Source organism: Aethalodelphis obliquidens, unplaced genomic scaffold, assembly GCF_003676395.1.
Source record: "Aethalodelphis obliquidens isolate GAN/ISIS:26980383/991018 unplaced genomic scaffold, ASM367639v1 scaffold45, whole genome shotgun sequence".
Lineage (NCBI taxonomy): Eukaryota > Metazoa > Chordata > Mammalia > Artiodactyla > Delphinidae > Aethalodelphis > Aethalodelphis obliquidens.
This window is the reverse complement of record NW_020837989.1, coordinates 8,220,586-8,230,110: the sequence shown is the minus strand read 5'-3', so window position 1 is coordinate 8,230,110 and position 9,525 is coordinate 8,220,586.

Below are 9,525 nucleotides of genomic sequence, written 5' to 3'. Positions count from 1 at the left end.
CTGCAGGGTTTGAGCCCTGGTCCAGGAAGATCCCACATGCCGTGGAGCAACGAAGCCCATGAGCCACAACGACTGGAGCCCGCGCGCCTGGAGCCCACCCTCTGCAACAAAGAGAAGCCACCACAATGAGAAGCTTGCGCACCGCAACTGGAGAAGAGTAGCCCTCGCTCGCCGCAACTGGAGAAAACCCGCACGCAGCAATGAAGACCCAACGCAGCCATAAATGAATGAATGAATGAATGAATGAATAAAAATTTAAAAATACACTAGTGAAAGAAATTAAGTTAAAAAAAAGACTTTGCCTTCCAATGCAGAGGGTGCAGGTTTGATCCCTGGTCAGGGGAGCTAAGATCCCACATGCCTCGTGCCCAAAAATCCAAAACAAAAACAATGTAGTAACAAATTCAATAAAGATTTTAAAAGTGGTCCACATCCAAAAAAAAAATCTTAAAAAAAAATGTTCTAGTACATGGAAGTACTTCATAAATTTGGTAACAATTCTGTTTCCCACCTGCCAGGCCCCCTGGTTCCTGAAGGCAGCATCAGTCTCTGAACTGGCTCAGCTTCGGCAGCTGGGCACATAACAACTTCTCCGTGATGGTGACCTTGACCTCGTATCCAAGGCAACCTCTCTTCATCTGACTCCAGAACAATATCTGAAAAGCCAGGGATGCCTTCCTCCCTGCTCCCTTCAGCCCGTGTACATTCCCGCCTCTTGCCCTCTGCCCTTATTCCTGCCTTCACCCTCCTCTCTGCCCCTGGCTTCATCCAGCCCACAGGACCAGATTCTGAGACCCAGGTGATGGTCCTGGCTGGACCCATGATTCTCTGATTACTTTAGGTAAGTCCCGTGGCTGCTCTGGACCTCAGTTTCCCCATATGAAACAAAGCATTGAACTGAACGTCCTCTAAGTTCCTTTCGGTCCTGGCACTGGGAGTGGCAGATGCAGCAGTGCCCACCACAAGAAGCAAGTGATCCTGACTACTTGGACTCCCTTGGATCAATGAAGATCTATCAGACTTGCAGTCAGGAAAATGGAGACAGACAATCAGCTCCACGGCCTCTAAAGAAGGTTCGTAACCATCACCTCTGCAAGCAACAGGAGGATGGGAACACGCCTGTATTTACTGACCCTTACATCCTCAGCCCAGCACAGTACTCAACACATAAAAGTTGCTCAATAAATAATAATCAAATGGATGCCTCCATGCTTGAAAAGCAGTATGATAAGATTATTATTTGAAACTGAAGTTGGAGTCAAATGAAATCAAGTTAGGGCTCCTTAACCGTAAGCTCCAAAGAGAGAATCCCCCTCATCCCTTCAGTCTTTTCCTCCAGGCTCGAACTGCTGTATTGACGCAGTCTAAGCATGTGTGTGTGTGTGTGTGTGTGTGTGTGTGTGTATGTGAGACACAGAGAGAGAGACTATTAACTTGTTTTAGCTAAATAAACTTCAAATCTACAGGTATCCTTACCATGCCCAATACTCAATCATTTATTTCACAAACATTTCTTGAGAATGTCTGTGTAGCTGAGGCTACACAGACCTCATTGGGGGACAGGCATGGAATTCAGCAAGTCAGAACACTTGTTTCCTAGCCCCAGCTCTGACAGACATTCTGACCTTGGGCAAGTCATTTTTTTTCTTAGTAGCCTTAGTGTCCTCATCTGTGAAATGGGGGGATTGGACTGATAATATCTAAGAATCTTTCCTTTCTTATCATCTATGACCAAAGTCTCAACCTGTGAGCTACAGATTCCTGGGCGGGGGTAGGGGGGATGTGATGCGAAGAGGAGGGCAGAGTTTTTTTTTAAGAGGACTGGGAAGTCATCAGTGCATCAAGAATTGTCTGCAAACTAAATACATGAAATTACAACACCTTTCACGTGTGTTGGTGTAAGGAGGGTGATGCACTTCTGAAGGAATACAGAAGTAATCTCAACAAGTTTGGAATTTCTCAAGAAAACAAGAAGGAAGTGGAGAAGAAAGTGGCTGTGAAACCCACAGAAACCAAGACCAAGTTCTCCCAGGCAAAGCTGTTGGCAGGAGCTGTGAAGCATAAGAGCTCAGAGAGAGGCAACAGTGTGAAAAGACTGAAATCGGACCCTGACCCTGATGACAAGAATCAAGAAACCCCTTCCTGTGTGTCTCTTGGAAGCACATCTCTGAGTGGTCCCTCCATCCACTGCCCCCCCGCTGCTGTCTGTATCGGCATCCTCCCAGGTTTGGGTGCCTACTCTGGGAGCAGCGACTCTGAGTCCAGCTCAGAGTGACGTGAAAAGCACTGGCTCTAGTCCTCACTCGCATGGAACTTACAGTTTTACAAACAGCATAGAATCCAAGTCACCTGAATACAAGGAGAGAAACAGATGTGGGTCCTGAAAGTTCAGAGGCAAGAGAGACCAGTGATCTTCTGGAGGTCACAGACCCCACTGAGAATCTGAGAAAATTATTGACTCTCCCCTGTAAAAATGCATGCTGGGACTTCCCTGGTGGCGCAGCGGTTGAGAGTCCGCCTGCCGATGCAGGGGACGCAGGTTCGTGCCCCGGTCCGGGAGGATCCCACATGCCGCAGAGCGGCTGGGCCCGTGAGCCATGGCTGCTGAGCCTGCGCGTCCGGAGCCTGTTGCTCTGCAACGGGAGAGGCCACAACAGTGAGAGGCCCGCGTACCGCAAAAAAAAAAAAAAAATGCATGCTGGCACCAAATTTCACATACAATTTCTTGGTGATCAAAGGCCTCCTAGGTCATTTCACAAACCTGAGGTTAAGAACTCTTGACTTAGGTAAACCTATAAGCAGAAGTCAGGTGAGTCTGGAGAAAATTCCTACATTGAATTCTTTTTTTTTTTAATTTTTATTGGAATATAGTTGATTTACAATGTTTGTTACTTTTAGGTGTACAGCAAAGTGAATCAGTTATACATATACATGTATCCACTCTTTTTTAGATTCTTTTCCCATATAGGCCATTACAGAGTTCTGAGTAGAGTTCCCTGTGCTACACAGTAGGTCCATATTAGTTATCTTTTTTTTTTTTTTTTTGCGGTACGTGGGCCTCTCACCACTGTGGCCTCTCCCGTTGCGGAGCACAGGCTCCGGACGCGCAGGCTCAGCGGCCATGGCTCACGGGCCCAGCCGCTCCGCGGCATGTGGGATCTTCCCGGACCGGGGCACGAACCCGTGTCCCCTGCATCGGCAGGCGGACTCTCAACCACTGCGCCACCAGGGAAGCCCTAGTTATCTATTTTACACATAGTAGTGTGTATATGTCAATCCCAATCTCCCAATTTATCCCTCCCCCACCCCCGTTACCCCCTGGTAACCATAAGTTTGTTTCCTACATTGAATTCTTGAACAAGAGCAGCACACAATTTATTGGAGAGGCTAGAGACACACGGGGGTCGATGGCCTAGAGACCTGGGGGGGCCTCAGCCAGAAAGAGAAGGGAGAGGGGGGAAATTGGGGTGAAGTAAACCATGAACCATCTTCTCTGTTCCTTTTGTTAGACAAAGCAATTCTTTAAGCTATTTTGAAAGACCAAACTCATAATCTTCAAAATATAAAAAAGCAGAGCCCCTTAAATCATTGGGGAATTTTTATAAAGAAAATTATTGGATTAAATTGTCTGTTCATAATCAACAGAGGCTGGGCTGAGAATGCACAACCTCTGTGACTGGATAGAGAACGGCAGAGTATCAAGAAGGGCCCGTATCCAGACAAGACCCCCTGCAATGGTCCTGTTCAGAAGCAAGACCACCATCTGGAAAAATCTTTCTCCTTTTTCATGAACATGTACCTCCCGGTGCTAGAAACTCGATGGGCATACAAGATTTAAAAGGTGAAAATATGCTTTTGATCCTTCAAGGGTAATCATTTTAAAAGTCAAGGCCAAAGCTGCCAGCACTACAATTACACCCAGCAGTCTCGTGGCAAAGGACAAAGGACCCAATGGCCAAGTGTAGTTTGAATGAGGCTGTTTGGCAGTCAAGGGCGCAGACCCCCCCCCCCAGGGTCTGTGGGGGTGGACTGGCTGGGGAGGAGGGAGGAAGTGTGTGCCACTGAAAACAGGCTTCTCACAGTTTAACGTGTATCAGAATCACCTGGGCATCTTGTTACGGTGCAGATTCTGATTCAATAGGTCTGGGGCGCAGCTGAGATTCTGCAGTTCCAACAAGCTCCCAGGTGATGCCAGTGATCTGGTTCTCAGGTCACACTTTGCTAGCGAGGTCTGAGATAACAGCCATGACAGCAGAGCATGGCTAAGCCCGTGAACTTTGGAGTCAGACAGACGTGGGTGCAAATACCGACTTCCCCATCTCACTAACTAAATAACCTTAGTTACTCGGCGTATTTGAGATTCATCTCCTTATCTGTTAAATACAGATTATAGGCAGGACTGTTTGTTCATTCAACAAATGCATATTTAGCATCAGTTCTGTGTCAGGCTTGTGCTGGGCCCTGGGGACCCAGTGGTGAGACAACACAGGCCCAGTTCCTGCTCTCGTGGACCTGACTGCCCTGGAGATGGTGGATGTGAGGTATTCAGCACCGTGCCTGGTACGTGGTAAGAGCTCAACAAATTACATCCATTTTTTTTTTTTTTTTTTTGCGGTACGCGGGCCTCTCACTGTTGTGGCCTCTCCCGTTGTGGAGCACAGGCTCTGGAGGCGCAGGCTCAGCGGCCATGGCTCACGGGCCTAGCAGCTCTGCGGCATGTGGGATCTTCCCGGGCCGGGGCATGAACCCGTGTCCCCTGCATCGGCAGGCGGACTCTCAACCACTGCGCCACCAGGGAAGCCCTTACATCCATTTTTACGAGAGGAGGAGCACCTTCAATTTCACATGCCCAGGGAAGAGAACCCTTCTGTTAAACGCTGCCTGCGTGAAAGGATATGGGATTCATTCAGCAATCCAGGGGACACAGATGTGAAGAGTACATGGTCCGTCTCCTTGAGGACCTCCTGGTTTAGTGGGAAGGTGAGTATTTAGCCTGAGTGGCCCCCATAAGCTGCCCAGTTGTCCCCAACGGCACAAGTTAGTGGTGGGTTCACTCTGCTCACACACTTGGTCCTGAACCACCAGACTCTGTTCACTCTTCCAAGCTGGCCCTGGTTCTCGCCTGCTTGCTCCACCCCCAGCTTTAGTTTTCTTACTCTGCCTCCCATTTGTCTGCTCTTTCCTCATCCCTGTGACTTGAAAAATGCTATTTTCCCCCCTCAGTAAGGATCCTGACCTCCGTCTTGCTATGCCAGCCAGACAGCCTTAGACCTCCCACTTGGAGCTGGGCACCACTTCATGGGCCTCCCCATCCATCTAGACACCAGTGTTGGGGTTCTGGGGGGAAGAAGTACAAAGATTCAGAATGCTCTGGAAAGCCGCATACTCTCCTCAGCAGAAGGCCCAGTGGAGCCAGATAGGCCTAACCAAGAGGCTGGAGCTCGGGCGGTCGATGGAGGAACGACAGCCGCATCCAGGTGGGTTTGGCTTCCAGGGCACCTGGATCTGGGCCCCTACCCTGACCCTGTGCTTCCTGCCTGGCACGCGCGTCACTGCAGTGGGGTTGAGTCAAGGCCAGTGAGAAGGAACAGGGGGCAACTTGAAGAACAGCCAATGACAGAAGACCCAGAGGCAGCCCTAACCTTTAAAAGAACTGCGAATAAATGACGGAGACTTATTAAGAAACTGGCACGTGCAGCACTGGGCCCTGGAGGTACCGTGAGGAGTGCAGCTGAGTCCCTGCCCTCAGGGAGCTTAGTCTAGCAAAGACAGCCACCGCGTTGGCAGGGCGTTTCAGTACAACGCAGCGGGTGCTGTCGGGTGGGACACACGGAACCAGTGAGTGGCAGAGGCCTCCCAGGAAGCAGAACTTTAATGGGGACCTCAAGGAGAAGGAAGGGGAGGCAGGGAAAGATGAAGGCAAAGAGCCTTCCATGATGGGTAGAGAGCACACGTGAAGACTGATCCAGAGGGCGGGTGCATTTGGTCCACGTGAGGAGAGTGAGAAAGGGGTGTGGTGAGGAATGGGGCCATGCACGGGCCGTGAAGTTTTGACCAGTCTAAGGAGCCTGGTCTCTCTCCTCAGGGCAACGGGGAGCCAGCGGATGGTTCTATAGTGCGATTCAGTAGTACGGCTACCAGCCCCCTTTTACAGATGGGGAAACTGAGGCACTGAGGAGTGGTAGGTCACTGACCTGAGGTCACACTACCAGAAAGTGAGGGGGTCAGGATGCGATCCCAGCAGTCCAAGGCCTGAGCCTACACTCTCAAGCACGTTGTTAAGTATGTACGCAGATACAAATACATGTATGTTAAAATTAAATAAATTTTTTTTAAAAACTGCACCCAGGGCGCAGGGCTCGGCCAAAGGCCGTACAGGCAAACCCTATTTAAACCATTTAACAAGGAGTGTCTTAATGATCCCATTAGCCCAGACGGGGCCCTTAGGAAACTTGAGGCGAGGCCCTGCTTTAAATGGGGCTTCTCTGAAGTGGCCACCACCTGAAGCAGCCACCTGAGAGGGTGGGAACAAAGCCAGCCTGTGAGGCCTGTGTCCGCTCGGACAGGCACCACGGGGCTGTTCACACGGCAGGACTTGGCCTCAGCAGGGCGCCCGTCGGGTTTCCATTAGCTCACTCCCAGCCGCCTTCTCCACAGGCTCGTTCAGAGGGGCGATCTGGCTGGCCACACACAAGGTCATGTGTCGTGATGGCGGCAGCCAGAAGGGGCCTGTGGCCTTCCCTAGGCCTCACCCTTTCAGGTCTCGACTTCCAGACTCCTCTGAGCCCCGGCCTGGCTCGTGACCAGGGATGCCTCATGCATGGGCTCTCTCTGACCCCAGACTCAACCTCCATCTCCTGTGTCCTCCAGTTCCTTTCATCAGTTCTCTTGTCTCTAGACTCACACACCACACTCCCTTCCCTTCCAGCCACCCAACTCTGGTCTCTCCATGACCCCCTTCAGGGTGGGTGCCTGATCTTCCATAAAAGCAGCTGTGGAGACCCCAACCAGACATCCCCCTCCATCCGCATGGACGTCTGCTTCTCAGGCCAGCTCTGGGTCCTCTGGGCTCCCTCTCCCTCTGGCTGGGTCCAGCACAAAGGGGGAGGGTCAGCACCTCAGCAGGGCCCTGCCACACGTGTTCTAAGCTGCCCCAGCCACGTCTTAGGGTGAGACCTTCTGAGAAATGAGCACCTGGCCCATTGTTCTGCCACGGGATGCAAAATCCAGACAGGCAGAAGGAGGAGATTCACCTTTGCAGCACTGGATGCCGTGGCCCTCCCAGCAGGCTGCGGCTGAGGCCCCTGCCTATTAATAGTCGAGCAGCTGTTTGCCTCCCTGAATGAGACTCTTCATTACAAGCTGCGTTGACAAAACAGATCCCGCTCCTTCCTGCCCAGAATATTTGAGGGTGGAGGGGCCGCGGGGAGATGTTCCTCCCTTCCAGGGAAGTTGAGAAGGTCAACAGTGGAAGAGACCTTAACGGTGACCTCCCTCAACCCTGGGGAGGCCAAAGCCAAGCTCATTACCACCAGCCCCTCAACCCCCAACCTCACTCCTCTGCCCACGTTCCCAGCTCCAGCCAACAGACCACTGTTCGCCCAGTACTTCCTCAAATTCCCTCCCCTCCCTTGTCCCAGTCCCACGCTAGAAGCCTCAAAGTCAAGGCCTTGAGTGACTGCCCTGGATGCTGACGTCCAGGCTCTCGTCTCCCTTGTCCCCACCACTTCAGTCCACTGTGTCTGTGGATGTGCATGCTCTGCCTTAGCTCCTGGCCTTTGCACATGCTCTTTTCCCTGCCTGGGGCTCCCTTTTCCCACCCTCTTCCCATGTTTAATGGTCCCTTAAGTCTTGGCTTAAAAGAGACCACTTCAGGAAGCCTTGTCTCCCCATACCCACCTCAGTGTGCTTTCATGTTCTGCTAAATCTTTCTCCTCATCTGAAGTTCTGGGAGGGTAGAGTGGGGGGGGATTTTGTGTGTTTTTTTTTTTTCATTGTATTTCTCCTCCAGCCACCAGAACACTACTATATGAAACTGAGCTAAATCAGAGAAAGGGCATGTGAATTCTTCCTCCCCTTCCTCAGACCCCCACTGTGTCATCCATCACCACGTCCTGTTAATTCAACCTGATTGAGAACAGGAGATCTGGAAATAGGCCGCCTGGGTTTGAATCATGCCTCTACCACTTACCAGTTGAGAGACCTTGAGTAAGTCATTTAACCTTGCAAAAGCTGAGTTTCCTCACCTGTAAAATGGAGCCAGCCATACGGCCTGCCTCAGAAAATCGTTGTAAGAGGTCAGTGAGAAAATGCTTGCAAAGTGCCTAGCCCAGTGTCTGGCGCATTCAGCAAATGTTAGCTGCAAAAATAATTTAACTCAGTGTTTCATTCGCCACAGAATCTCTCCTCCTCTTATTAACCACTGTCCATGATGGTTGGTGTTCCACAACACACGCTTTGAGAAATGCCTGTCTAGCCTAACCTTCCTGCTACTGAACAGGTGAGGGATGTGAGGCCAGAAGGAACAGAGGAAAGAGCCATGAATGTAAGAGTTAGGCACTGTCACGTGGCTGCGTCTCTGGGACTTGGCCTGGACAGCTAAGTCCGTGGCCACCTGCTAGCAAGCCTGCCCGGCAGGCCTCCCAAGAAAGGACCAGTCCCCAGGAGGCCCACCGTCTTCACATTAGAGCAAGCTGGGCATGAATTTGGGTTCCCAAAGCCCCTCAGAGTGCCTAAGGCATGTCTGTGCCATGAGTTAAAGGGACTTGTTCCTTCTCTGCCTGATGGGGGGTAGAGAGTGCCTGGGGGTGGTGACAGGAAGAAGGAAGAAGACATTCGTGCAAGCCTTGAAGCTGGTGCTGTCTGCTTCCGGGAGGTTGGCTGGCTGCTCCTCCTCTCCGGGCTTCACAGCCTTCTTAAACTGTCTTCAAAGAGGGAATACGTATCCCTGCCTGCTGCAGGATTTTTCAGTCCCCAAAGCACATTTACTTCCATGATCTCACTTGATCTCTTCACTGCCCAACCTGTGAGCAGAATAAGGCTCTCCCCAGCATGGCTGATGGTAAAATTGAGGCTCAGAAAAGGCAAATGCCTTGCCTAAGTCCACAGAGTGGGGGCATGGCCATGCTGAGGCTGGAACCCAGGTCTCCTGGCTTCCCACCAGGTGCTTTTAGCACTCCACCTGGCTGTTGATCAAGGCAGGTAGCAGAATGTTCTCTGTGGTGTCAGAGGCCCAGGTCCTTTAAGCAAATAACTCTAGGCCCATAAACATATGAAAAGATGTTTATCCTCGTTAGGATTCTGAGAAATACAAATTAAGACCTTTATGAGATATCCTTTTACATCCACTACATGGGGAAAAAAAATAAGGAAACTGACAGTACCAAGTGTTGACGAGGATGGGAATCAACCAGATGCTTCCTGCTAGAGGAAATGTCTGTGGGGATAAGTGATTTGGAAAACAATCTGTTATTATATATATACATTTTAAAAAATAAATTTATTTACTTATTTATTTATTTTTTG